Below are 27,032 nucleotides of genomic sequence, written 5' to 3'. Positions count from 1 at the left end.
TCCACTCTTTTCCTTGTAAAAAACATTATTTTAGTTTTTTCCACAGAAAACCTAAATCCCCATTTATATGACCACTTTTCCACCATTGAAATTGCTTCCTGTAGCTTCTTTACAATAAATTTTAAATTCCTTCCTCTTTTCCACATTGCTCCATCATCAGCAAACAGTGAACAACCCATTCCTCCTTCTGATTCCTTAAACATATCATTTACTATCACAGAAAATAATACTGGACTTACTATGCTTCCTTGTGGTGTCCCATTTTCTATATTAAAATTTTCAGAATATTCCTTCCCTATTCTCACTTGTATTTTTCTTTCTTCTAAAAATGTTTTAATCCATTTAAACATGTTACCACTTATACCCATTCTTCTAATTTTAACTAATAACCCTTCCCTCCACATCATATCATACGCTCTTTCAATATCAAAAAATACTGCTACTACACTCTCTTTATTTACTTGAGCCTTCCTAATTTCATGCTCTAAACCTATTATTGGATCCATTGTACTCCTCCCTTTTCTAAATCCACTTTGTACCTCTGTTATAAGTCCTTTACTTTCTATATAATATATCAATCTTTCATTTATCATTCTCTCCATTATTTTACATATATTGGATGTTAACGCTATTGGTCTATAATTTTCTGGTTTTGATTCATCTTTCCCTGGCTTTCTAATTGGTATAACCACAGCTTCTTTCCAACTTTTTGGTATTTCTCCCTCCTCCCAAATTCGATTATACAATTCCAATAATATGTTTTTAGAAAATTCACTTAAATTACTTACCATTACATAACAAATCTGATCTTTCCCTGGTGCTGTTAATTTACATTTTTTAAGTGCCCTATTTAATTCCATTATTGTAAATGCCATATTCAATACATCATCCGATTCTACCATTTTTTCCAATAGCTCCTTATTTTCCAGAATTGTTTTTTCTCTCCCTTTTTTCCCGTCTACACTGATATTTTCAGAACTATGAATTTTAACAAACACTTTTGCTAACATCTCTGCCTTATCTTTATCTGTCACTGCTGCTATTTCTCCATTATTTAATACTGGATATCCAGTCACTCTTTTAATTCCTTTCATTCTTTTAATCATTGTCCATACCTTAGATATTTCTGTCTCCCTCCCTATTGAGTTACAAAAACTCCTCCAATACTCTCTTTTTACATTTTTAACAGTTCTTCTTACCATCGCCTGTAATTTTTTGTATTCATTCAAATTCTGAGTGTTATGATTTTTCTTTAATACTTTAAACGCTTTATTTCGTTTCTTAATAGCTGCAGTACATTCCATTGTCCACCATGGTACCAACTTCCTTTCCTTTTTCCCTCCTTTTATCCTTATAGTTTGATGAGCCGCTTCTAATATAGCATTACATATATTAAAATTCAAATCCTCAATACTACTATTTACATCCACTTTTCGTATTTTTAATTCACTATTATTCCTAAAAATTTTCCAATTTGCAGATCTAAAACACCATTTTTTCATCTCATTTATACAATATTTCTCTATATGCATTTTAACTTCTATCATAATAGGGTAATGATCACTTCCTATAGTTGTTTCATTAAGTACTTTCCATAAACTTTTACCTGCTAAAGAATTTGACACTATTGTCAAATCAATGGCTGACTCTGTATTATTTCTAAAATTAATTCTTGTTCCACTCCCATCATTTAATACTACCAAATTTTTAACATCCATTATTTCTTCAATTACTTCCCCATTATGATCATTATAACTACCCCATAATGAGTTATGCCCATTAAAGTCCCCACACCAAATCACTTTACCCTCTAAATACTTCCCAAATTCCTCCATTACCTCTAAAGATAGTTTTTTACATGGATTATAAAAATTTATTATTTTAATGTTCCCATTTATTGTCCAAATTTCAATAATAATATATTCTAATTCTTTTCCTTTAGCTACTACTCTAAATTGAACTCCATTTTTTATAAATATTATACATCCTCCTCCAGACCCTCCCTCTCTATCTCTTCTAACACTTTCATATCTTTTAATAACAAAATCTAAACTTGGTTTAAGCCAAGTTTCCTGAATACATATAATATCCAACTCTTTTTTAAATTCTTTAATAAATCCCTTAAACTCCTGTCCATTAGCAATTAAACTCCTGGCATTCCACTGCAGGATGTTCATTATGTTCTGTCTTCCTGTCCTCCTGTCTTCCCTTCTCCCCCCAACTTTTTATTTATGTGCTCCCAAGATATGTCCTTTATCCCAAAGAATTTCTCTGCTCCTTTCACTATTATTTTGATTTTTTCTGTTTTATATTTTACTTGCTCTGTACAGTTAATTACATATGCAATGAACAACATAATCTTCTCAGCTGTCAACCCTGTATCTGTTCTTATCTGTCTTTGTTCTGCTGTTGTATTCCTCTCAGCTGTCATCACTGTATCTGTTCTCATCTGTCTTTGTTCTGATGTTGTATTTATAATTGTTTCCCCTGACACCTGTCTTGGCTTCTTCATTCTCTTTGCAGCTTCTGCATAGCTTATATTTTGAGTGACTTTAACTTGTTCTATTTCCACTGCTTTTCTTCTAACTTCGCATCCTCCATAAGTCACCCTGTGTTGCCCTCCACAGTTACAGCAAATATCCTTTTCATTTTTACACTCTTCATATCCATGCTCCCCTCCACACTTTGGACATCTTTGTTTCCCCTTGCATGCTGCTGCTATATGTCCATATCTCTGACATTTATAACATCTTAGCGGAGGAGAATTGTATGGCCTAACAGGAAAGACCATACATCCAACTCTTATCTTTTCTGGAAGAACTTCTCCTTGAAATTCTAACATCACTGACAGGCTTTCCACTCTCTTTCCTTCCACTGTTCTCATCAATCTTTTAATGTTGCTTATCTCATTTCCACTAATACTACGTTTTAACTTTTCAAGATCTTCATCCACCGGTATTCCATAAATTACTCCTCTAGCTATTTTAGCTTCTCCCAATATCTTTATCTCATTCACCATTTTTTTGCAAATGTTCTGACTATTCATCACTTTGTTTTTCTGCTCTTCACTCCCCACTATAATCAACAGATTTCCATCTCTTAGAATCTTAGCCAGAATCAACTCACCAAACTTCTTTTTTAGTTCCCTCGATAAATTTATTGGACTTAGTTGAATACCCTCATCTTCTTTCCTGAATTTTATAATTATTTTGGTTTCCTCCCTGACAACCTTCTTACACACTATATTATTTTCGTCTGAGCTATTTCCTTCGAGACTTCGCTTACTACTTTGCGTTCCCCTCATATTATCTTCCTTCGTCCTTCTCTCTTTTCCTGACCTACCACTACCACATACATGACTCCAATCTCCATTATCCATTTCATCATCTCCCTCGTCTTCACCCTGAGACGCCATACAATCCAGTCACAAATCAGTTTATGCCAACCGCCACGTCACTCCAAACCTCCAACTCCTCCGAACTACGAATTCAAATCCCCACCACGTCACGTCCGTCGACCAGCTAGCTAGCTCCTCTTCACTCTGTCGACTCAGGGCACACACCTGTTCTAACCGAGCACCGACAGTTACGCTACATGACCAGCAGGGGGCCGCTCCGCTCTGAACTGACCAACACAACTTTGGAGCCTTTTCTACATCAAGAAACACTTATATTAACAATTACAAATTACAAACTAATTATAAACAATTAAATTTGTTAATGTCCATTCGTCCATGGCTTGTAAATTTCGTCTTGTCTTAGTCTCGTTAACGAAAATCATTTTTTATTCTCGTCATATTTTTATTTTCTGGAAGCATTTTTGTGCGTCATCGTCTCGTCATCGTCACGGGTAAAAGGGGCGTTAACGAAATATTTTCGTCATCGTCCTAGTTGACAAAATTAACACTGATGTGCATGTGCATGTGCATGTGCATGTGCATGTGCATGTGCATGTGCATGTGCATGTGCATGTGCATGTGCATGTGCATGCCCTTGTTCCTGGATCAGGATATGGCGTGAGGAGGTACGGCCAGCATGCATAGCCTTTATCCCCAAGCAGGACACCATTGAACTCTCCTGCAGAATAAGAGAAATGTTGGATGGATATACATGTGTTAAGACTTGGCAATTTGATGCAATATGTGCCTTATATGGCTATCTATAATAAAGTATGACGAGCACTTTAAATTCCTTAAGATGACCTCTACACCTGACCTCTCATTACATTACCAAAATTCTGCCTATGCCACACCTTACTTCAAAAGTACACTCCTTCGGGTAAGTAAAATTCTCGCGCCTTGTGCAAACCTCTGTGCCAGTGAGGATGCTCAGAAGATCCTAGAATCATGAACTGATCCCCGCTATTTAGCCTCAATGTTGGAAATGAAATGAGCTCCATCACAGATCATCTGTATGCACGGAGGATAAGAGTCAATGATGAGGTTTCACAGGGCATAAATGTAACATTGCTCAGCATTACTCAAAGGGGTTGATGTGGTGTTTTTCAAAATGAGAAATCCAGTTCAGAGTCTATGGACAATTATCCCCAAGTGTACCTGTACATTTAGGATATGGAAAAATTTTCGGTTTACATAGTCAGCCTCCACGGGTCCAGCAGGGGCCTGGACAATGTAACAATGTTTAAATCCAGACTGAAAACAGTTCTATTTCAGAATCAGAATCAGAATCAGAATCAGCTTTATTGGCCAGGTTTGACTAAACAAACAAGGAATTTGACTCCGGTAACTTCACTCACAAAGTACAACACTCAACAATAACATGAAATAATAAAAATTAGAAATGCAGAACAGTAAGAGTTGAATTGATTATAAATATGAATAAATAGAAACTATGGGTGGGAATGCTATTCCTGGGTGTTCAACAGAGTGACTGCTTGGGGGAAGAAGCTGTCTTTGTGTCGTCTGGTTTTGGCAAGCAGTGCCCTGTATCGTCTGCCAGAGGGGATGAGATTGAACAGTTTGTGACCAGGATGTGAGGGGTCTGCAGAGATTTTGACTGCCCTTTTCCTGGCCCTGGACCGGTACAGGTCCTGTATGGAAGGGAGGTCAGTTCCAATAATCCTCTCTGCAGCCCTAATTGTCCGTTGCAGTTTGGCCCTATCACGTTTGGTGGCTGACCCAAACCAGACAGTGATGTGCATATGACACCTGAAAGTATTTTATCTGCGCTCTTCACTTTTAAATTAATTAATTAATGATTTTTTTGTTTTTTGGAATGATTTTATTGCCTTCTTGTGATTTTATGTAGCTGTAAAGCACTTAGAATTGCCTTGTGTACGAATTGTGCTCTACAAACATTAGGGAAGCCTGAGGGAGATGATGAACTTAATGCAAATACTTCAGCCAGTAGGTTGTTTTACATTATCGGCTACTGTAAATGTGGAGCAGCAGCCTGAGAGGACAGGATTTTTTAATGAGAGATGTTGAGTTTCATTTGAAAAGTTATACATAGCAGAGGATGGTTTATGTTCATCGAGCTCTGGGTTAAGGGCCCAGCACGCTTCTGCTGCGCCACTCTGCTACACACCTGAGATGGGACTCGAACCCACAATCCCTGGCTTAGGAGGCCAGTGCCTTATCCATTAGGCCACTGAGGCGCATCTGCTGTGCTACTCTGCTACACACCTCTGATGGGGATCATACCCACTATTTGTTTTAGTGAGAGATGTTGAGTTTGATTTGAAAATGTATACATTGCAGAGGATGGTTTCGGTCCATCGACCTCTGGGTTATGGGCCCAGCACGCTTCCGCTGCGCCACTCTGCTACCCACCTCAGATGGGACTCAAACCCACAATCCCTGGCTTAGGAGGCCAGTGCCTTATCCATTAGGCCACTGAGGCAATTCTGCTGTGCTACTCTGCTACACACCTCTGATGGGGCTCATACTCACCATTTGTTTTTAGTGAGAGATGTTGAGTTTGATTTGAAAATGTATACATTGCAGAGGATGGTTTCGGTCCATCGACCTCTGGGCTATGGGCCCAGCACGCTTCTGCTGCACCACTCTGCTACACACTTCTGATGGGGCTCATACCCACTATTTGTTTTTAGTGAGAGATGTTGAGTTTGATTTGAAAATGTACAGCTGGAAACTTGCTGGGCACAGGTGTCTCCGATTATTCTCTGTTGGAGCTGCAGAAAGCCCACTCGGAAGCTCAGTCACTCCAAAGTGTGGAAGGTGTCAAACACAAGTTATGGGGTTTCGAACCATCTCTTTTTTTTAAAAGCATTGCAATCAGATCTTTGTCGCCTTATGTCAAACCTGAGTTATGGGGATTCACACCATCGCTCTTTTAGAGATGCCTTGCAATCAGATATTTGTCGCCTTTCAGTTTTTACTTCCTTTATTATCTACTTAAACTTGTCATGTCAGACACATTTTTCTTCGGTTTTGCCGTTCTCGCCCCCCCATAGGTGTCACAGGGGGCTACAGATTAGAATATCTTATTTCCTACCATCCACTTATTTGATTGCCATGCAATTCATGTGAGCTGGGCAAGTGGGCATCACATACCTTTAGCAAAGTCTGCAGGACCAATAAATGGGTGTGTGAAAGTGAGCCTAGGCTGACAATGCATGCATATTTATGTTTTGCAGGCCTCGTTGGCGCAGTAGGCAGTGCGTCAGTCTCATAATCTGAAGGTCGTGAGTTTGACCCTCACACGGGGCAGGTGTTTTGATGTGGTGTTTATAGCACTTCACCTCAGTTACAGCTGGAAACTTGCTGGGCACAGGTGGCTCCGATTGCTCTCTGTTGGAGCTGCAGAAAGCCCACTCGGAAGCTCAGTCACTACAAAGTGTGGAAGGTGTCAAACACAAGTTATGGGGTTTCGAACCATGTCTCTTTTAGAAAAGCAAGTTGCACCCTGGCCAAGACTCATGACAAAGGATAGGAAGTTCATCACGCTAGCATAATAGAATACGCTGTGTGACAAAAGCACCTTTGCAGACTCTCCTTCTCTTGACATAGACTGACATGGGACAATTCAGTCAAGTTTATCCCACGTGAAACTACCTCTTTTGCAACTTTCCATAAACTTTCAAAATGAGAATGAAAGCCAGATAAAGAAACTTGTGAGTTGATTGTTTAACCTCTAATCCAGACAACAGGTCTTTTGAACAAGTAGCTACGTGCTCAACAAGCCATGTCATCACATATTTTAGCAAAGTCTGCAGGACCAATGAATGGGTGTGGGAAAGTGAGCCTAGGCTGACAATACATGCATATTTGTGTTTTACAGGCCTCGTTGGCGCAGTAGGCAGCGCGTCAGTCTCATAATCTGAAGGTCGTGAGTTCGACCCTCACACGGGGCAGGTGTTTTGATGTGGTGTTTATAGCACTTCACCTCAGTTACAGCTGGAAACTTGCTGGGCACAGGTGTCTCCGATTGCTCTCTGTTGGAGCTGCAGAAAGCCCACTCGGAAGCTCAGTCACTCCAAAGTGTGGAAGGTGTCAAACACAAGTTATGGGGTTTCGAACCATCTCTTTTTTTTAAAAGCATTGCAATCAGATCTTTGTCGCCTTATGTCAAACCCGAGTTATGGGGATTCACACCATCGCTCTTTTAGAGATGCCTTGCAATCAGATATTTGTCGCCTTTCAGTTTCTGATTCCTTTATTATCTACTTAAACTTGTCATGTCAGACACATTTTTCTTCGGTTTTGCCGTTCTCGCCCCCCATAGGTGTCACAGGGGGCTACAGATTAGAATATCTTATTTCCTACCATCCACTTATTTGATTGCCATGCAATCCATGTGAGCTGGGCAAGTGGGCATCACATACCTTTAGCAAAGTCTGCAGGACCAATAAATGGGTGTGTGAAAGTGAGCCTAGGCTGACAATGCATGCATATTTATGTTTTGCAGGCCTTGTTGGTGCAGTAGGCAGCGCGTCAGTCTCATAATCTGAAGGTCGTGAGTTTGACCCTCACACGGGGCAGGTGTTTTGATGTGGTGTTTATAGCACTTCACCTCAGTTACAGCTGGAAACTTGCTGGGCACAGGTGTCTCCGATTGCTCTCTGTTGGAGCTGCAGAAAGCCCACTCGGAAGCTCAGTCACTCCAAACTGTGGAAGGTGTCAAACACAAGTTATGGGGCTTCGAACCATGTCTCTTTTAGAAAAGCAAGTTGCACCCTGGCCAAGACTCATGACAAAGGATAGGAAGTTCATCACGCTAGCATAATAGAATACGCTGTGTGACAAAAGCACCTTTGCAGACTCTCCTTCTCTTGACATAGACTGACATGGGACAATTCAGTCAAGTTTATCCCACGTGAAACTGCCTCTTTTGCAACTTTCCATAAACTTTCAAAATGAGAATGAAAGCCAGATAAAGAAACTTGTGAGTTGATTGTTTAACCTCTAATCCAGAACACAGGTCTTTTGAACAAGTAGCTACGTGCTCAACAAGCCATGTCATCACATATTTTAGCAAAGTCTGCAGGACCAATGAATGGGTGTGGGAAAGTGAGCCTCGGCTGACAATACATGCATATTTATGTTTTGCAGGCCTCGTTGGCGCAGTAGGCAGCGCGTCAGTCTCATAATCTGAAGGTCGTGAGTTCGACCCTCACACGGGGCAGGTGTTTTGATGTGGTGTTTATAGCACTTCACCTCAGTTACAGCTGGAAACTTGCTGGGCACAGGTGTCTCCGATTACTCTCTGTTAGAGCTGCAGAAAGCCCACTCGGAAGCTCAGTCACTCCAAAGTGTGGAAGGTGTCAAACACAAGTTATGGGGTTTCGAACCATCTCTTTTTTTTAAAAGCATTGCAATCAGATCTTTGTCGCCTTATGTCAAACCCGAGTTATGGGGATTCACACCATCGATCTTTTAGAGATGCCTTGCAATCAGATATTTGTCGCCTTTCAGTTTCTGATTCCTTCATTATCTACTTAAACTTGTCATGTCAGACACATTTTTCTTCGGTTTTGCCGTTCTCGCCCCCCATAGGTGTCACAGGGGGCTACAGATTAGAATATCTTATTTCCTACCATCCACTTATTTGATTGCCATGCAATCCATGTGAGCTGGGCAAGTGGGCATCACATACCTTTAGCAAAGTCTGCAGGACCAATGAATGGGTGTGGGAAAGTGAGCCTAGGCTGACAATACATGCATATTTATGTTTTGCAGGCCTCGTTGGCGCAGTAGGCAGTGCGTCAGTCTCATAATCTGAAGGTCGTGAGTTCGACCCTCACACGGGGCAGGTGTTTTGATGTGGTGTTTATAGCACTTCACCTCAGTTACAGCTGGAAACTTGCTGGGCACAGGTGTCTCCGATTGCTCTCTGTTGGAGCTGCAGAAAGCCCACTCGGAAGCTCAGTCACTCCAAACTGTGGAAGGTGTCAAACACAAGTTATGGGGCTTCGAACCATGTCTCTTTTAGAAAAGCAAGTTGCACCCTGGCCAAGACTCATGACAAAGGATAGGAAGTTCATCACGCTAGCATAATAGAATACGCTGTGTGACAAAAGCACCTTTGCAGACTCTCCTTCTCTTGACATAGACTGACATGGGACAATTCAGTCAAGTTTATCCCACGTGAAACTACCTCTTTTGCAACTTTCCATAAACTTTCAAAATGAGAATGAAAACCAGATAAAGAAACTTGTGAGTTGAATGTTTAACCTCTAATCCAGACAACAGGTCTTTTGAACAAGTAGCTACGTGCTCAACAAGCCATGTCATCACATATTTTAGCAAAGTCTGCAGGACCAATGAGTGGGTGTGGGAAAGTGGGCCTAGGCTGACAATACATGCATATTTATGTTTTGCAGGCCTTGTTGGCGCAGTAGGCAGCGCGTCAGTCTCATAATCTGAAGGTCGTGAGTTCGACCCTCACACGGGGCAGGTGTTTTGATGTGGTGTTTATAGCACTTCACCTCAGTTACAGCTGGAAACTTGCTGGGCACAAGTGGCTCCGATTACTCTCTGTTAGAGCTGCAGAAAGCCCACTCGGAAGCTCAGTCACTCCAAAGTGTGGAAGGTGTCAAACACAAGTTATGGGGTTTCGAACCATCTCTTTTTTTTAAAAGCATTGCAATCAGATCTTTGTCGCCTTATGTCGAACCCAAGTTATGGGGATTCAAACAATCGATCTTTTAGAGATGCCTTGCAATCAGATATTTGTCGCCTTTCAGTTTCTGATTCCTTTATTATCTACTTAAACTTGTCATGTCAGACACATTTTTCTTCGGTTTTGCCGTTCTCGCCCCCCATAGGTGTCACAGGGGGCTACAGATTAGAATATCTTATTTCCTACCATCCACTTATTTGATTGCCATGCAATCCATGTGAGCTGGGCAAGTGGGCATCACATACCTTTAGCAAAGTCTGCAGGACCAATGAATGGGTGTGGGAAAGTGAGCCTAGGCTGACAATACATGCATATTTATGTTTTGCAGGCCTCGTTGGCGCAGTAGGCAGTGCGTCAGTCTCATAATCTGAAGGTCGTGAGTTCGACCCTCACACGGGGCAGGTGTTTTGATGTGGTGTTTATAGCACTTCACCTCAGTTACAGCTGGAAACTTGCTGGGCACAGGTGTCTCCGATTGCTCTCTGTTGGAGCTGCAGAAAGCCCACTCGGAAGCTCAGTCACTCCAAACTGTGGAAGGTGTCAAACACAAGTTATGGGGCTTCGAACCATGTCTCTTTTAGAAAAGCAAGTTGCACCCTGGCCAAGACTCATGACAAAGGATAGGAAGTTCATCACGCTAGCATAATAGAATACGCTGTGTGACAAAAGCACCTTTGCAGACTCTCCTTCTCTTGACATAGACTGACATGGGACAATTCAGTCAAGTTTATCCCACGTGAAACTGCCTCTTTTGCAACTTTCCATAAACTTTCAAAATGAGAATGAAAACCAGATAAAGAAACTTGTGAGTTGAATGTTTAACCTCTAATCCAGACAACAGGTCTTTTGAACAAGTAGCTACGTGCTCAACAAGCCATGTCATCACATATTTTAGCAAAGTCTGCAGGACCAATGAGTGGGTGTGGGAAAGTGGGCCTAGGCTGACAATACATGCATATTTATGTTTTGCAGGCCTCGTTGGCGCAGTAGGCAGCGCGTCAGTCTCATAATCTGAAGGTCGTGAGTTCGACCCTCACACGGGGCAGGTGTTTTGATGTGGTGTTTATAGCACTTCACCTCAGTTACAGCTGGAAACTTGCTGGGCACAAGTGGCTCCGATTACTCTCTGTTAGAGCTGCAGAAAGCCCACTCGGAAGCTCAGTCACTCCAAAGTGTGGAAGGTGTCAAACACAAGTTATGGGGTTTCGAACCATCTCTTTTTTTTAAAAGCATTGCAATCAGATCTTTGTCGCCTTATGTCGAACCCAAGTTATGGGGATTCAAACAATCGATCTTTTAGAGATGCCTTGCAATCAGATATTTGTCGCCTTTCAGTTTCTGATTCCTTTATTATCTACTTAAACTTGTCATGTCAGACACATTTTTCTTCGGTTTTGCCGTTCTCGCCCCCCATAGGTGTCACAGGGGGCTACAGATTAGAATATCTTATTTCCTACCATCCACTTATTTGATTGCCATGCAATCCATGTGAGCTGGGCAAGTGGGCATCACATACCTTTAGCAAAGTCTGCAGGACCAATGAATGGGTGTGGGAAAGTGAGCCTAGGCTGACAATACATGCATATTTATGTTTTGCAGGCCTCGTTGGCGCAGTAGGCAGCGCGTCAGTCTCATAATCTGAAGGTCGTGAGTTCGACCCTCACACGGGGCAGGTGTTTTGATGTGGTGTTTATAGCACTTCACCTCAGTTACAGCTGGAAACTTGCTGGGCACAGGTGTCTCCGATTGCTCTCTGTTGGAGCTGCAGAAAGCCCACTCGGAAGCTCAGTCACTCCAAACTGTGGAAGGTGTCAAACACAAGTTATGGGGCTTCGAACCATGTCTCTTTTAGAAAAGCAAGTTGCACCCTGGCCAAGACTCATGACAAAGGATAGGAAGTTCATCACGCTAGCATAATAGAATACGCTGTGTGACAAAAGCACCTTTGCAGACTCTCCTTCTCTTGACATAGACTGACATGGGACAATTCAGTCAAGTTTATCCCACGTGAAACTACCTCTTTTGCAACTTTCCATAAACTTTCAAAATGAGAATGAAAACCAGATAAAGAAACTTGTGAGTTGAATGTTTAACCTCTAATCCAGACAACAGGTCTTTTGAACAAGTAGCTACGTGCTCAACAAGCCATGTCATCACATATTTTAGCAAAGTCTGCAGGACCAATGAGTGGGTGTGGGAAAGTGGGCCTAGGCTGACAATACATGCATATTTATGTTTTGCAGGCCTTGTTGGCGCAGTAGGCAGCGCGTCAGTCTCATAATCTGAAGGTCGTGAGTTCGACCCTCACACGGGGCAGGTGTTTTGATGTGGTGTTTATAGCACTTCACCTCAGTTACAGCTGGAAACTTGCTGGGCACAAGTGGCTCCGATTACTCTCTGTTAGAGCTGCAGAAAGCCCACTCGGAAGCTCAGTCACTCCAAAGTGTGGAAGGTGTCAAACACAAGTTATGGGGTTTCGAACCATCTCTTTTTTTTAAAAGCATTGCAATCAGATCTTTGTCGCCTTATGTCGAACCCAAGTTATGGGGATTCAAACAATCGATCTTTTAGAGATGCCTTGCAATCAGATATTTGTCGCCTTTCAGTTTCTGATTCCTTTATTATCTACTTAAACTTGTCATGTCAGACACATTTTTCTTCGGTTTTGCCGTTCTCGCCCCCCATAGGTGTCACAGGGGGCTACAGATTAGAATATCTTATTTCCTACCATCCACTTATTTGATTGCCATGCAATCCATGTGAGCTGGGCAAGTGGGCATCACATACCTTTAGCAAAGTCTGCAGGACCAATGAATGGGTGTGGGAAAGTGAGCCTAGGCTGACAATACATGCATATTTATGTTTTGCAGGCCTCGTTGGCGCAGTAGGCAGTGCGTCAGTCTCATAATCTGAAGGTCGTGAGTTCGACCCTCACACGGGGCAGGTGTTTTGATGTGGTGTTTATAGCACTTCACCTCAGTTACAGCTGGAAACTTGCTGGGCACAGGTGTCTCCGATTGCTCTCTGTTGGAGCTGCAGAAAGCCCACTCGGAAGCTCAGTCACTCCAAACTGTGGAAGGTGTCAAACACAAGTTATGGGGCTTCGAACCATGTCTCTTTTAGAAAAGCAAGTTGCACCCTGGCCAAGACTCATGACAAAGGATAGGAAGTTCATCACGCTAGCATAATAGAATACGCTGTGTGACAAAAGCACCTTTGCAGACTCTCCTTCTCTTGACATAGACTGACATGGGACAATTCAGTCAAGTTTATCCCACGTGAAACTGCCTCTTTTGCAACTTTCCATAAACTTTCAAAATGAGAATGAAAACCAGATAAAGAAACTTGTGAGTTGAATGTTTAACCTCTAATCCAGACAACAGGTCTTTTGAACAAGTAGCTACGTGCTCAACAAGCCATGTCATCACATATTTTAGCAAAGTCTGCAGGACCAATGAGTGGGTGTGGGAAAGTGGGCCTAGGCTGACAATACATGCATATTTATGTTTTGCAGGCCTCGTTGGCGCAGTAGGCAGCGCGTCAGTCTCATAATCTGAAGGTCGTGAGTTCGACCCTCACACGGGGCAGGTGTTTTGATGTGGTGTTTATAGCACTTCACCTCAGTTACAGCTGGAAACTTGCTGGGCACAAGTGGCTCCGATTACTCTCTGTTAGAGCTGCAGAAAGCCCACTCGGAAGCTCAGTCACTCCAAAGTGTGGAAGGTGTCAAACACAAGTTATGGGGTTTCGAACCATCTCTTTTTTTTAAAAGCATTGCAATCAGATCTTTGTCGCCTTATGTCGAACCCAAGTTATGGGGATTCAAACAATCGATCTTTTAGAGATGCCTTGCAATCAGATATTTGTCGCCTTTCAGTTTCTGATTCCTTTATTATCTACTTAAACTTGTCATGTCAGACACATTTTTCTTCGGTTTTGCCGTTCTCGCCCCCCATAGGTGTCACAGGGGGCTACAGATTAGAATATCTTATTTCCTACCATCCACTTATTTGATTGCCATGCAATCCATGTGAGCTGGGCAAGTGGGCATCACATACCTTTAGCAAAGTCTGCAGGACCAATGAATGGGTGTGGGAAAGTGAGCCTAGGCTGACAATACATGCATATTTATGTTTTGCAGGCCTCGTTGGCGCAGTAGGCAGCGCGTCAGTCTCATAATCTGAAGGTCGTGAGTTCGACCCTCACACGGGGCAGGTGTTTTGATGTGGTGTTTATAGCACTTCACCTCAGTTACAGCTGGAAACTTGCTGGGCACAGGTGGCTCCGATTGCTCTCTGTTGGAGCTGCAGAAAGCCCACTCGGAAGCTCAGTCACTCCAAAGTGTGGAAGGTGTCAAACACAAGTTATGGGGTTTCGAACCATGTCTCTTTTAGAAAAGCAAGTTGCACCCTGGCCAAGACTCATGACAAAGGATAGGAAGTTCATCACGCTAGCATAATAGAATACGCTGTGTGACAAAAGCACCTTTGCAGACTCTCCTTCTCTTGACATAGACTGACATGGGACAATTCAGTCAAGTTTATCCCACGTGAAACTACCTCTTTTGCAACTTTCCATAAACTTTCAAAATGAGAATGAAAACCAGATAAAGAAACTTGTGAGTTGAATGTTTAACCTCTAATCCAGACAACAGGTCTTTTGAACAAGTAGCTACGTGCTCAACAAGCCATGTCATCACATATTTTAGCAAAGTCTGCAGGACCAATGAGTGGGTGTGGGAAAGTGGGCCTAGGCTGACAATACATGCATATTTATGTTTTGCAGGCCTTGTTGGCGCAGTAGGCAGCGCGTCAGTCTCATAATCTGAAGGTCGTGAGTTCGACCCTCACACGGGGCAGGTGTTTTGATGTGGTGTTTATAGCACTTCACCTCAGTTACAGCTGGAAACTTGCTGGGCACAAGTGGCTCCGATTACTCTCTGTTAGAGCTGCAGAAAGCCCACTCGGAAGCTCAGTCACTCCAAAGTGTGGAAGGTGTCAAACACAAGTTATGGGGTTTCGAACCATCTCTTTTTTTTAAAAGCATTGCAATCAGATCTTTGTCGCCTTATGTCGAACCCAAGTTATGGGGATTCAAACAATCGATCTTTTAGAGATGCCTTGCAATCAGATATTTGTCGCCTTTCAGTTTCTGATTCCTTTATTATCTACTTAAACTTGTCATGTCAGACACATTTTTCTTCGGTTTTGCCGTTCTCGCCCCCCATAGGTGTCACAGGGGGCTACAGATTAGAATATCTTATTTCCTACCATCCACTTATTTGATTGCCATGCAATCCATGTGAGCTGGGCAAGTGGGCATCACATACCTTTAGCAAAGTCTGCAGGACCAATGAATGGGTGTGGGAAAGTGAGCCTAGGCTGACAATACATGCATATTTATGTTTTGCAGGCCTCGTTGGCGCAGTAGGCAGTGCGTCAGTCTCATAATCTGAAGGTCGTGAGTTTGACCCTCACACGGGGCAGGTGTTTTGATGTGGTGTTTATAGCACTTCACCTCAGTTACAGCTGGAAACTTGCTGGGCACAGGTGTCTCCGATTGCTCTCTGTTGGAGCTGCAGAAAGCCCACTCGGAAGCTCAGTCACTCCAAACTGTGGAAGGTGTCAAACACAAGTTATGGGGCTTCGAACCATGTCTCTTTTAGAAAAGCAAGTTGCACCCTGGCCAAGACTCATGACAAAGGATAGGAAGTTCATCACGCTAGCATAATAGAATACGCTGTGTGACAAAAGCACCTTTGCAGACTCTCCTTCTCTTGACATAGACTGACATGGGACAATTCAGTCAAGTTTATCCCACGTGAAACTGCCTCTTTTGCAACTTTCCATAAACTTTCAAAATGAGAATGAAAACCAGATAAAGAAACTTGTGAGTTGAATGTTTAACCTCTAATCCAGACAACAGGTCTTTTGAACAAGTAGCTACGTGCTCAACAAGCCATGTCATCACATATTTTAGCAAAGTCTGCAGGACCAATGAGTGGGTGTGGGAAAGTGGGCCTAGGCTGACAATACATGCATATTTATGTTTTGCAGGCCTCGTTGGCGCAGTAGGCAGCGCGTCAGTCTCATAATCTGAAGGTCGTGAGTTCGACCCTCACACGGGGCAGGTGTTTTGATGTGGTGTTTATAGCACTTCACCTCAGTTACAGCTGGAAACTTGCTGGGCACAAGTGGCTCCGATTACTCTCTGTTAGAGCTGCAGAAAGCCCACTCGGAAGCTCAGTCACTCCAAAGTGTGGAAGGTGTCAAACACAAGTTATGGGGTTTCGAACCATCTCTTTTTTTTAAAAGCATTGCAATCAGATATTTGTCGCCTTTCAGTTTCTGATTCCTTTATTATCTACTTAAACTTGTCATGTCAGACACATTTTTCTTCGGTTTTGCCGTTCTCGCCCCCCATAGGTGTCACAGGGGGCTACAGATTAGAATATCTTATTTCCTACCATCCACTTATTTGATTGCCATGCAATCCATGTGAGCTGGGCAAGTGGGCATCACATACCTTTAGCAAAGTCTGCAGGACCAATGAATGGGTGTGGGAAAGTGAGCCTAGGCTGACAATACATGCATATTTATGTTTTGCAGGCCTCGTTGGCGCAGTAGGCAGCGCGTCAGTCTCATAATCTGAAGGTCGTGAGTTCGACCCTCACACGGGGCAGGTGTTTTGATGTGGTGTTTATAGCACTTCACCTCAGTTACAGCTGGAAACTTGCTGGGCACAGGTGGCTCCGATTGCTCTCTGTTGGAGCTGCAGAAAGCCCACTCGGAAGCTCAGTCACTCCAAAGTGTGGAAGGTTTCGAACCATGTCTCTTTTAGAAAAGCAAGTTGCACCCTGGCCAAGACTCATGACAAAGGATAGGAAGTTCATCACGCTAGCATAATAGAATACGCTGTGTGACAAAAGCACCTTTGCAGACTCTCCTTCTCTTGACATAGACTGACATGGGACAATTCAGTCAAGTTTATCCCACGTGAAACTACCTCTTTTGCAACTTTCCATAAACTTTCAAAATGAGAATGAAAGCCAGATAAAGAAACTTGTGAGTTGATTGTTTAACCTCTAATCCAGACAACAGGTCTTTTGAACAAGTAGCTACGTGCTCAACAAGCCATGTCATCACATATTTTAGCAAAGTCTGCAGGACCAATGAATGGGTGTGTGAAAGTGAGCCTAGGCTGACAATACATGCATATTTATGTTTTGCAGGCCTCGTTGGCGCAGTAGGCAGCGCGTCAGTCTCATAATCTAAAGGTCGTGAGTTCGACCCTCACACGGGGCAGGTGTTTTGATGTGGTGTTTATAGCACTTCACCTCAGTTACAGCTGGAAACTTGCTGGGCACAGGTGTCTCCGATTACTCTCTGTTAGAGCTGCAGAAAGCCCACTCGGAAGCTCAGTCACTCCAAAGTGTGGAAGGTGTCAAACACAAGTTATGGGGTTTCGAACCATCTCTTTTTTTTAAAAGCATTGCAATCAGATCTTTGTCGCCTTATGTCGAACCCAAGTTATGGGGATTCGAACAATCGATCTTTTAGAGATGCCTTGCAATCAGATATTTGTCGCCTTTCAGTTTCTGATTCCTTTATTATCTACTTAAACTTGTCATGTCAGACACATTTTTCTTCGGTTTTGCCGTTCTCGCCCCCCATAGGTGTCACAGGGGGCTACAGATTAGAATATCTTATTTCCTACCATCCACTTATTTGATTGCCATGCAATCCATGTGAGCTGGGCAAGTGGGCATCACATACCTTTAGCAAAGTCTGCAGGACCAATAAATGGGTGTGTGAAAGTGAGCCTAGGCTGACAATGCATGCATATTTATGTTTTGCAGGCCTCGTTGGCGCAGTAGGCAGCGCGTCAGTCTCATAATCTGAAGGTCGTGAGTTCGACCCTCACACGGGGCAGGTGTTTTGATGTGGTGTTTATAGCACTTCACCTCAGTTACAGCTGGAAACTTGCTGGGCACAGGTGGCTCCGATTGCTCTCTGTTGGAGCTGCAGAAAGCCCACTCGGAAGCTCAGTCACTCCAAACTGTGGAAGGTGTCAAACACAAGTTATGGGGCTTCGAACCATGTCTCTTTTAGAAAAGCAAGTTGCACCCTGGCCAAGACTCATGACAAAGGATAGGAAGGTCATCATGCTAGTATAATAGAATACGCTGTGTGACAAAAGCACCTTTGCAGACTCTCCTTCTCTTGACATAGACTGACATGGGACAATTCAGTCAAGTTTATCCCACGTGAAACTGCCTCTTTTGCAACTTTCCATAAACTTTCAAAATGAGAATGAAAGCCAGATAAAGAAACTTGTGAGTTGATTGTTTAACCTCTAATCCAGACAACAGGTCTTTTGAACAAGTAGCTACGTGCTCAACAAGCCATGTCATCACATATTTTAGCAAAGTCTGCAGGACCAATGAATGGGTGTGGGAAAGTGAGCGTACGCTGACAATGCATGCATATTTATGTTTTGCAGGCCTCGTTGGCGCAGTAGGCAGCGCGTCAGTCTCATAATCTGAAGGTCGTGAGTTCGACCCTCACACGGGGCAGGTGTTTTGATGTGGTGTTTATAGCACTTCACCTCAGTTACAGCTGGAAACTTGCTGGGCACAGGTGTCTCCGATTGCTCTCTGTTGGAGCTGCAGAAAGCCCACTCGGAAGCTCAGTCACTCCAAACTGTGGAAGGTGTCAAACACAAGTTATGGGGCTTCGAACCATGTCTCTTTTAGAAAAGCAAGTTGCACCCTGGCCAAGACTCATGACAAAGGATAGGAAGTTCATCACGCTAGCATAATAGAATACGCTGTGTGACAAAAGCACCTTTGCAGACTCTCCTTCTCTTGACATAGACTGACATGGGACAATTCAGTCAAGTTTATCCCACGTGAAACTGCCTCTTTTGCAACTTTCCATAAACTTTCAAAATGAGAATGAAAACCAGATAAAGAAACTTGTGAGTTGAATGTTTAACCTCTAATCCAGACAACAGGTCTTTTGAACAAGTAGCTACGTGCTCAACAAGCCATGTCATCACATATTTTAGCAAAGTCTGCAGGACCAATGAGTGGGTGTGGGAAAGTGGGCCTAGGCTGACAATACATGCATATTTATGTTTTGCAGGCCTCGTTGGCGCAGTAGGCAGCGCGTCAGTCTCATAATCTGAAGGTCGTGAGTTCGACCCTCACACGGGGCAGGTGTTTTGATGTGGTGTTTATAGCACTTCACCTCAGTTACAGCTGGAAACTTGCTGGGCACAAGTGGCTCCGATTACTCTCTGTTAGAGCTGCAGAAAGCCCACTCGGAAGCTCAGTCACTCCAAAGTGTGGAAGGTGTCAAACACAAGTTATGGGGTTTCGAACCATCTCTTTTTTTTAAAAGCATTGCAATCAGATCTTTGTCGCCTTATGTCGAACCCAAGTTATGGGGATTCAAACAATCGATCTTTTAGAGATGCCTTGCAATCAGATATTTGTCGCCTTTCAGTTTCTGATTCCTTTATTATCTACTTAAACTTGTCATGTCAGACACATTTTTCTTCGGTTTTGCCGTTCTCGCCCCCCATAGGTGTCACAGGGGGCTACAGATTAGAATATCTTATTTCCTACCATCCACTTATTTGATTGCCATGCAATCCATGTGAGCTGGGCAAGTGGGCATCACATACCTTTAGCAAAGTCTGCAGGACCAATGAATGGGTGTGGGAAAGTGAGCCTAGGCTGACAATACATGCATATTTATGTTTTGCAGGCCTCGTTGGCGCTACCTCGCTCACGTTAGTCTGCATCTCCCCTCCAATAGGCTTCGCCCTTCTCCATTCTCACATTGAACGGTTTAGCCAATGTCTCACCGACTCACAATGGACCGAGCCTATCAACGCCCGAGCTCACAATGGAGCTCGGCCAATCACCGTGACGATATACTAGCTTATCAGCGCCCGAGCTCACAATGGAGCTCGGCCAATCACCGTGACGATATACGAGCCTAGCAACGCCGGAGCTCACAATGGAAATTGGCCAATCAAGGTGAAGCCCCAAGTTGGAGTTGACCTCCCCTCCCCTCCCGCTCCCCCTCCTCCAACAAAACCAACAAAAAAACAAATTAAAGATTTTGTTATCGTTAGGTTAGAGGATTATAAAATTTAGCCGTTACAGAAGAGGGATTTTTCATCGAGCCGTTGTCTCTGCCGACTTAAACAGTCTTACAGTAAGTATCAAGTTATATTGTTTCTTATATATCCTTCCATTCAAACAAACGTTGTATTAATATAGCTAAACAGCTACCTTTTAATTTAAAATGTCAATAGACAGACAGACAGACAGACAGACAGACAGACAGACAGACAGATAGATAGATAGATAGATAGATAGATAGATAAGTAATTGACTGTAATTATTGTTGGTATAGAAATATTATTGATATTGATTTTTTTAATGCTTTCATGTCCTTGCAGCTGGTGGATGTGAGCTACACCACCCTGGTTAAGTGGCATAATCAAAGGGTGAAAAGACATTTCTTTTCTCATGTTTCTATGCATGAAATCTGCACGCTATCTTTTAACTTATCTAGACTCTTGCTTGTTTTTAAATTCATTTAAATGTTTTTATTTGTTTCTCTTTATATTCTTTGTATTTGTAATGCTTCTTGCATTCCCTGCTGCAATGCTTTTATTTTATGTAAAGCACTTTGAACTGTTTGTACATGAAATGTGCTATACAAATAAATTTGATTTGATTTGATTTTGATTTGATGAAAAGGCAGGAAACGGCTGTGGTGCAACAAGGGCTAAAACTTCCTAGCCGGTTTTCTGTAGCTGCTGACCCACTTCTCCACGCCAATATACGTCCCCATTATGCCATACCACATTCAGAACCAACACATATTTACAGTTTACCACCTAACACTGTGGGACAGGCCGAATTAAAAAGAAAGCTAAAATTTACAGATGATACAAATCCACCAGGACAGCGGCAGCTTCTCCCTGCTCCACCCAAAAGGCCTCAGGTGACAATTGCTCCAGTGGCCTCACAGGTTCGTGTTATCCCCACTACTCTACAGACACAGAGTTTTTGGACGTTCTCTGCCACTCCTCCACATGCTCCTGCTCTGGCTCCTGTTTTGGTTCCTCCTCTGGCCCCTGCTCCGGCTCCCATAGCAGGCTCCACTAATAGAGCACCCCGAAAACTGACCCGCAAAGTTTTGCACAACACGTGCAAAAAATGCGGGCAGTTCAGAATTGCTGCAACAGGACACAGCCAATATAGAGGGCAAATTTACTGTCCCTCTAGTGAAACTCTAACTAAAGAGCAGTGGCTGGAAGAAATTAAAAAGAAGACATAAGTGTGTACTCATTTATACTTTTTTAACATTTACAAACTTTTTTAAATTGTATATAGTTACTGCTGTTTCAGACCTCTCAATCTTTTAATTTATTTCACAGAGGGTTATTTTTTTTAGTGATGATACTACATGTGTTTTATATACTACAATCCAACTTTAAAATTTATAAATTTGTGGAGTAAATGCTAAGATTGTTCACAGTTTTTAGTTTTTTTTAGGTTAAAAAATTGTTTAATTCACTGTTTTTGTTGTTGACAAATAAATATTTGGTTCTTTAAAAACAGATATGGTCTATGATCTTTCACTGTGAATAAATATGAGCTGCTATGGATTCTGAAATATTAGTAATAATTTTATGCATAAACTAGGAACAATTTATCACTCACTTCACTCAGAAAATGCTTTAGGAAATATGCATACTTTATATACTTTATACGTACTTTAAAACAATACTATAGTTTGAGCCGTTTCATTAAAAGATAATATGCGACTGGTGGGATCGAACTCGCGACTCTGGGATCAGCCGCTTTCTTCTTCCTCTTTCTTTCCCCCTCCCTTCTTCCCCCTTCTTCCCCCTTCTCTCCTTTCTTCCCCCCCCTTAACAGACTATTGTTCCCCAGCTTTGGCGCTACCTCGCTCACGTTAGTCTGCATCTCCCCTCCAATAGGCTTCGCCCTTCTCCATTCTCACATTGAACGGTTTAGCCAATGTCTCACCGACTCACAATGGACCGAGCCTATCAACGCCCGAGCTCACAATGGAGCTCGGCCAATCACCGTGACGATATACTAGCTTATCAGCGCCCGAGCTCACAATGGAGCTCGGCCAATCACCGTGACGATATACGAGCCTAGCAACGCCGGAGCTCACAATGGAAATTGGCCAATCAAGGTGAAGCCCCAAGTTGGAGTTGACCTCCCCTCCCCTCCCGCTCCCCCTCCTCCAACAAAACCAACAAAAAAACAAATTAAAGATTTTGTTATCGTTAGGTTAGAGGATTATAAAATTTAGCCGTTACAGAAGAGGGATTTTTCATCGAGCCGTTGTCTCTGCCGACTTAAACAGTCTTACAGTAAGTATCAAGTTATATTGTTTCTTATATATCCTTCCATTCAAACAAACGTTGTATTAATATAGCTAAACAGCTACCTTTTAATTTAAAATGTCAATAGACAGACAGACAGACAGACAGACAGACAGACAGACAGACAGATAGATAGATAGATAGATAGATAGATAGATAAGTAATTGACTGTAATTATTGTTGGTATAGAAATATTATTGATATTGATTTTTTTAATGCTTTCATGTCCTTGCAGCTGGTGGATGTGAGCTACACCACCCTGGTTAAGTGGCATAATCAAAGGGTGAAAAGACATTTCTTTTCTCATGTTTCTATGCATGAAATCTGCACGCTATCTTTTAACTTATCTAGACTCTTGCTTGTTTTTAAATTCATTTAAATGTTTTTATTTGTTTCTCTTTATATTCTTTGTATTTGTAATGCTTCTTGCATTCCCTGCTGCAATGCTTTTATTTTATGTAAAGCACTTTGAACTGTTTGTACATGAAATGTGCTATACAAATAAATTTGATTTGATTTGATTTTGATTTGATGAAAAGGCAGGAAACGGCTGTGGTGCAACAAGGGCTAAAACTTCCTAGCCGGTTTTCTGTAGCTGCTGACCCACTTCTCCCCGCCAATATACGTCCCCATTATGCCATACCACATTCAGAACCAACACATATTTACAGTTTACCACCTAACACTGTGGGACAGGCCGAATTAAAAAGAAAGCTAAAATTTACAGATGATACAAATCCACCAGGACAGCGGCAGCTTCTCCCTGCTCCACCCAAAAGGCCTCAGGTGACAATTGCTCCAGTGGCCTCACAGGTTCGTGTTATCCCCACTACTCTACAGACACAGAGTTTTTGGACGTTCTCTGCCACTCCTCCACATGCTCCTGCTCTGGCTCCTGTTTTGGTTCCTCCTCTGGCCCCTGCTCCGGCTCCCATAGCAGGCTCCACTAATAGAGCACCCCGAAAACTGACCCGCAAAGTTTTGCACAACACGTGCAAAAAATGCGGGCAGTTCAGAATTGCTGCAACAGGACACAGCCAATATAGAGGGCAAATTTACTGTCCCTCTGGTGAAACTCTAACTAAAGAGCAGTGGCTGGAAGAAATTAAAAAGAAGACATAAGTGTGTACTCATTTATACTTTTTTAACATTTACAAACTTTTTTAAATTGTATATAGTTACTGCTGTTTCAGACCTCTCAATCTTTTAATTTATTTCACAGAGGGTTATTTTTTTTAGTGATGATACTACATGTGTTTTATATACTACAATCCAACTTTAAAATTTATAAATTTGTGGAGTAAATGCTAAGATTGTTCACAGTTTTTAGTTTTTTTTAGGTTAAAAAATTGTTTAATTCACTGTTTTTGTTGTTGACAAATAAATATTTGGTTCTTTAAAAACAGATATGGTCTATGATCTTTCACTGTGAATAAATATGAGCTGCTATGGATTCTGAAATATTAGTAATAATTTTATGCATAAACTAGGAACAATTTATCACTCACTTCACTCAGAAAATGCTTTAGGAAATATGCATACTTTATATACTTTATACGTACTTTAAAACAATACTATAGTTTGAGCCGTTTCATTAAAAGATAATATGCGACTGGTGGGATCGAACTCGCGACTCTGGGATCAGCCGCTTTCTTCTTCCTCTTTCTTTCCCCCTCCCTTCTTCCCCCTTCTTCCCCCTTCTCTCCTTTCTTCCCCCCCCTTAACAGACTATTGTTCCCCAGCTTTGGCGCAGTAGGCAGCGCGTCAGTCTCATAATCTGAAGGTCGTGAGTTCGACCCTCACACGGGGCAGGTGTTTTGATGTGGTGTTTATAGCACTTCACCTCAGTTACAGCTGGAAACTTGCTGGGCACAGGTGGCTCCGATTGCTCTCTGTTGGAGCTGCAGAAAGCCCACTCGGAAGCTCAGTCACTCCAAAGTGTGGAAGGTGTCAAACACAAGTTATGGGGTTTCGAACCATGTCTCTTTTAGAAAAGCAAGTTGCACCCTGGCCAAGACTCATGACAAAGGATAGGAAGTTCATCACGCTAGCATAATAGAATACGCTGTGTGACAAAAGCACCTTTGCAGACTCTCCTTCTCTTGACATAGACTGACATGGGACAATTCAGTCAAGTTTATCCCACGTGAAACTACCTCTTTTGCAACTTTCCATAAACTTTCAAAATGAGAATGAAAGCCAGATAAAGAAACTTGTGAGTTGATTGTTTAACCTCTAATCCAGACAACAGGTCTTTTGAACAAGTAGCTACGTGCTCAACAAGCCATGTCATCACATATTTTAGCAAAGTCTGCAGGACCAATGAATGGGTGTGTGAAAGTGAGCCTAGGCTGACAATACATGCATATTTATGTTTTGCAGGCCTCGTTGGCGCAGTAGGCAGCGCGTCAGTCTCATAATCTAAAGGTCGTGAGTTCGACCCTCACACGGGGCAGGTGTTTTGATGTGGTGTTTATAGCACTTCACCTCAGTTACAGCTGGAAACTTGCTGGGCACAGGTGTCTCCGATTACTCTCTGTTAGAGCTGCAGAAAGCCCACTCGGAAGCTCAGTCACTCCAAAGTGTGGAAGGTGTCAAACACAAGTTATGGGGTTTCGAACCATCTCTTTTTTTTAAAAGCATTGCAATCAGATCTTTGTCGCCTTATGTCGAACCCAAGTTATGGGGATTCGAACAATCGATCTTTTAGAGATGCCTTGCAATCAGATATTTGTCGCCTTTCAGTTTCTGATTCCTTTATTATCTACTTAAACTTGTCATGTCAGACACATTTTTCTTCGGTTTTGCCGTTCTCGCCCCCCATAGGTGTCACAGGGGGCTACAGATTAGAATATCTTATTTCCTACCATCCACTTATTTGATTGCCATGCAATCCATGTGAGCTGGGCAAGTGGGCATCACATACCTTTAGCAAAGTCTGCAGGACCAATAAATGGGTGTGTGAAAGTGAGCCTAGGCTGACAATGCATGCATATTTATGTTTTGCAGGCCTCGTTGGCGCAGTAGGCAGCGCGTCAGTCTCATAATCTGAAGGTCGTGAGTTCGACCCTCACACGGGGCAGGTGTTTTGATGTGGTGTTTATAGCACTTCACCTCAGTTACAGCTGGAAACTTGCTGGGCACAGGTGGCTCCGATTGCTCTCTGTTGGAGCTGCAGAAAGCCCACTCGGAAGCTCAGTCACTCCAAAGTGTGGAAGGTGTCAAACACAAGTTATGGGGTTTCGAACCATGTCTCTTTTAGAAAAGCAAGTTGCACCCTGGCCAAGACTCATGACAAAGGATAGGAAGTTCATCACGCTAGCATAATAGAATACGCTGTGTGACAAAAGCACCTTTGCAGACTCTCCTTCTCTTGACATAGACTGACATGGGACAATTCAGTCAAGTTTATCCCACGTGAAACTGCCTCTTTTGCAACTTTCCATAAACTTTCAAAATGAGAATGAAAACCAGATAAAGAAACTTGTGAGTTGAATGTTTAACCTCTAATCCAGACAACAGGTCTTTTGAACAAGTAGCTACGTGCTCAACAAGCCATGTCATCACATATTTTAGCAAAGTCTGCAGGACCAATGAGTGGGTGTGGGAAAGTGGGCCTAGGCTGACAATACATGCATATTTAGGTTTTGCAGGCCTTGTTGGCGCAGTAGGCAGCGCGTCAGTCTCATAATCTGAAGGTCGTGAGTTCGACCCTCACACGGGGCAGGTGTTTTGATGTGGTCTTTATAGCACTTCACCTCAGTTACAGCTGGAAACTTGCTGGGCACAAGTGGCTCCGATTACTCTCTGTTAGAGCTGCAGAAAGCCCACTCGGAAGCTCAGTCACTCCAAAGTGTGGAAGGTGTCAAACACAAGTTATGGGGTTTCGAACCATCTCTTTTTTTTAAAAGCATTGCAATCAGATCTTTGTCGCCTTATGTCGAACCCAAGTTATGGGGATTCAAACAATCGATCTTTTAGAGATGCCTTGCAATCAGATATTTGTCGCCTTTCAGTTTCTGATTCCTTTATTATCTACTTAAACTTGTCATGTCAGACACATTTTTCTTCGGTTTTGCCGTTCTCGCCCCCCATAGGTGTCACAGGGGGCTACAGATTAGAATATCTTATTTCCTACCATCCACTTATTTGATTGCCATGCAATCCATGTGAGCTGGGCAAGTGGGCATCACATACCTTTAGCAAAGTCTGCAGGACCAATGAATGGGTGTGGGAAAGTGAGCCTAGGCTGACAATACATGCATATTTATGTTTTGCAGGCCTCGTTGGCGCAGTAGGCAGCGCGTCAGTCTCATAATCTGAAGGTCGTGAGTTCGACCCTCACACGGGGCAGGTGTTTTGATGTGGTGTTTATAGCACTTCACCTCAGTTACAGCTGGAAACTTGCTGGGCACAGGTGTCTCCGATTGCTCTCTGTTGGAGCTGCAGAAAGCCCACTCGGAAGCTCAGTCACTCCAAACT

At 42.7% G+C, this 27,032-nt stretch overlaps 27 non-coding genes across 27 annotated transcripts; 25 read left to right on the top strand and 2 right to left on the bottom strand.

The window, feature by feature from the left end:
• Positions 1-5,543: 5,543 nt before the first annotated feature.
• On the bottom strand, positions 5,544-5,616 carry trnar-ccu (transfer RNA arginine (anticodon CCU)). Its single transcript has one exon. It is a non-coding gene; the product is annotated as a tRNA-Arg (tRNA).
• A 172-nt stretch (positions 5,617-5,788) lies between these two features.
• Positions 5,789-5,861, bottom strand: trnar-ccu (transfer RNA arginine (anticodon CCU)). The gene has a single exon. It is a non-coding gene; the product is annotated as a tRNA-Arg (tRNA).
• A 757-nt stretch (positions 5,862-6,618) lies between these two features.
• On the top strand, positions 6,619-6,691 carry trnam-cau (transfer RNA methionine (anticodon CAU)). The gene has a single exon. It is a non-coding gene; the product is annotated as a tRNA-Met (tRNA).
• A 571-nt stretch (positions 6,692-7,262) lies between these two features.
• Positions 7,263-7,335, top strand: trnam-cau (transfer RNA methionine (anticodon CAU)). The gene has a single exon. It is a non-coding gene; the product is annotated as a tRNA-Met (tRNA).
• A 554-nt stretch (positions 7,336-7,889) lies between these two features.
• On the top strand, positions 7,890-7,962 carry trnam-cau (transfer RNA methionine (anticodon CAU)). The gene has a single exon. It is a non-coding gene; the product is annotated as a tRNA-Met (tRNA).
• A 571-nt stretch (positions 7,963-8,533) lies between these two features.
• On the top strand, positions 8,534-8,606 carry trnam-cau (transfer RNA methionine (anticodon CAU)). Its single transcript has one exon. It is a non-coding gene; the product is annotated as a tRNA-Met (tRNA).
• Positions 8,607-9,160: 554 nt separating this feature from the next.
• trnam-cau (transfer RNA methionine (anticodon CAU)) lies at positions 9,161-9,233 on the top strand. The gene has a single exon. It is a non-coding gene; the product is annotated as a tRNA-Met (tRNA).
• A 571-nt stretch (positions 9,234-9,804) lies between these two features.
• Positions 9,805-9,877, top strand: trnam-cau (transfer RNA methionine (anticodon CAU)). The gene has a single exon. It is a non-coding gene; the product is annotated as a tRNA-Met (tRNA).
• Positions 9,878-10,431: 554 nt separating this feature from the next.
• On the top strand, positions 10,432-10,504 carry trnam-cau (transfer RNA methionine (anticodon CAU)). The gene has a single exon. It is a non-coding gene; the product is annotated as a tRNA-Met (tRNA).
• Positions 10,505-11,075: 571 nt separating this feature from the next.
• trnam-cau (transfer RNA methionine (anticodon CAU)) lies at positions 11,076-11,148 on the top strand. Its single transcript has one exon. It is a non-coding gene; the product is annotated as a tRNA-Met (tRNA).
• A 554-nt stretch (positions 11,149-11,702) lies between these two features.
• On the top strand, positions 11,703-11,775 carry trnam-cau (transfer RNA methionine (anticodon CAU)). Its single transcript has one exon. It is a non-coding gene; the product is annotated as a tRNA-Met (tRNA).
• Positions 11,776-12,346: 571 nt separating this feature from the next.
• Positions 12,347-12,419, top strand: trnam-cau (transfer RNA methionine (anticodon CAU)). The gene has a single exon. It is a non-coding gene; the product is annotated as a tRNA-Met (tRNA).
• Positions 12,420-12,973: 554 nt separating this feature from the next.
• trnam-cau (transfer RNA methionine (anticodon CAU)) lies at positions 12,974-13,046 on the top strand. Its single transcript has one exon. It is a non-coding gene; the product is annotated as a tRNA-Met (tRNA).
• A 571-nt stretch (positions 13,047-13,617) lies between these two features.
• On the top strand, positions 13,618-13,690 carry trnam-cau (transfer RNA methionine (anticodon CAU)). The gene has a single exon. It is a non-coding gene; the product is annotated as a tRNA-Met (tRNA).
• A 554-nt stretch (positions 13,691-14,244) lies between these two features.
• Positions 14,245-14,317, top strand: trnam-cau (transfer RNA methionine (anticodon CAU)). Its single transcript has one exon. It is a non-coding gene; the product is annotated as a tRNA-Met (tRNA).
• A 571-nt stretch (positions 14,318-14,888) lies between these two features.
• On the top strand, positions 14,889-14,961 carry trnam-cau (transfer RNA methionine (anticodon CAU)). Its single transcript has one exon. It is a non-coding gene; the product is annotated as a tRNA-Met (tRNA).
• Positions 14,962-15,515: 554 nt separating this feature from the next.
• Positions 15,516-15,588, top strand: trnam-cau (transfer RNA methionine (anticodon CAU)). The gene has a single exon. It is a non-coding gene; the product is annotated as a tRNA-Met (tRNA).
• Positions 15,589-16,159: 571 nt separating this feature from the next.
• On the top strand, positions 16,160-16,232 carry trnam-cau (transfer RNA methionine (anticodon CAU)). Its single transcript has one exon. It is a non-coding gene; the product is annotated as a tRNA-Met (tRNA).
• Positions 16,233-16,711: 479 nt separating this feature from the next.
• Positions 16,712-16,784, top strand: trnam-cau (transfer RNA methionine (anticodon CAU)). Its single transcript has one exon. It is a non-coding gene; the product is annotated as a tRNA-Met (tRNA).
• Positions 16,785-17,334: 550 nt separating this feature from the next.
• trnam-cau (transfer RNA methionine (anticodon CAU)) lies at positions 17,335-17,407 on the top strand. Its single transcript has one exon. It is a non-coding gene; the product is annotated as a tRNA-Met (tRNA).
• Positions 17,408-17,961: 554 nt separating this feature from the next.
• Positions 17,962-18,034, top strand: trnam-cau (transfer RNA methionine (anticodon CAU)). Its single transcript has one exon. It is a non-coding gene; the product is annotated as a tRNA-Met (tRNA).
• Positions 18,035-18,605: 571 nt separating this feature from the next.
• Positions 18,606-18,678, top strand: trnam-cau (transfer RNA methionine (anticodon CAU)). The gene has a single exon. It is a non-coding gene; the product is annotated as a tRNA-Met (tRNA).
• Positions 18,679-19,249: 571 nt separating this feature from the next.
• On the top strand, positions 19,250-19,322 carry trnam-cau (transfer RNA methionine (anticodon CAU)). Its single transcript has one exon. It is a non-coding gene; the product is annotated as a tRNA-Met (tRNA).
• Positions 19,323-24,932: 5,610 nt separating this feature from the next.
• Positions 24,933-25,005, top strand: trnam-cau (transfer RNA methionine (anticodon CAU)). The gene has a single exon. It is a non-coding gene; the product is annotated as a tRNA-Met (tRNA).
• Positions 25,006-25,559: 554 nt separating this feature from the next.
• trnam-cau (transfer RNA methionine (anticodon CAU)) lies at positions 25,560-25,632 on the top strand. The gene has a single exon. It is a non-coding gene; the product is annotated as a tRNA-Met (tRNA).
• Positions 25,633-26,203: 571 nt separating this feature from the next.
• On the top strand, positions 26,204-26,276 carry trnam-cau (transfer RNA methionine (anticodon CAU)). Its single transcript has one exon. It is a non-coding gene; the product is annotated as a tRNA-Met (tRNA).
• Positions 26,277-26,830: 554 nt separating this feature from the next.
• On the top strand, positions 26,831-26,903 carry trnam-cau (transfer RNA methionine (anticodon CAU)). The gene has a single exon. It is a non-coding gene; the product is annotated as a tRNA-Met (tRNA).
• The last annotated feature ends 129 nt before the right edge of the window (positions 26,904-27,032 follow it).

Source organism: Odontesthes bonariensis, unplaced genomic scaffold (genome assembly GCF_027942865.1).
Source record: "Odontesthes bonariensis isolate fOdoBon6 unplaced genomic scaffold, fOdoBon6.hap1 scaffold_264, whole genome shotgun sequence".
Classification (NCBI taxonomy): Eukaryota; Metazoa; Chordata; class Actinopteri; order Atheriniformes; family Atherinopsidae; genus Odontesthes; species Odontesthes bonariensis.
Note: the sequence above shows the minus strand (reverse complement) of the source record. Positions and strands in the feature narration are given on the sequence as shown.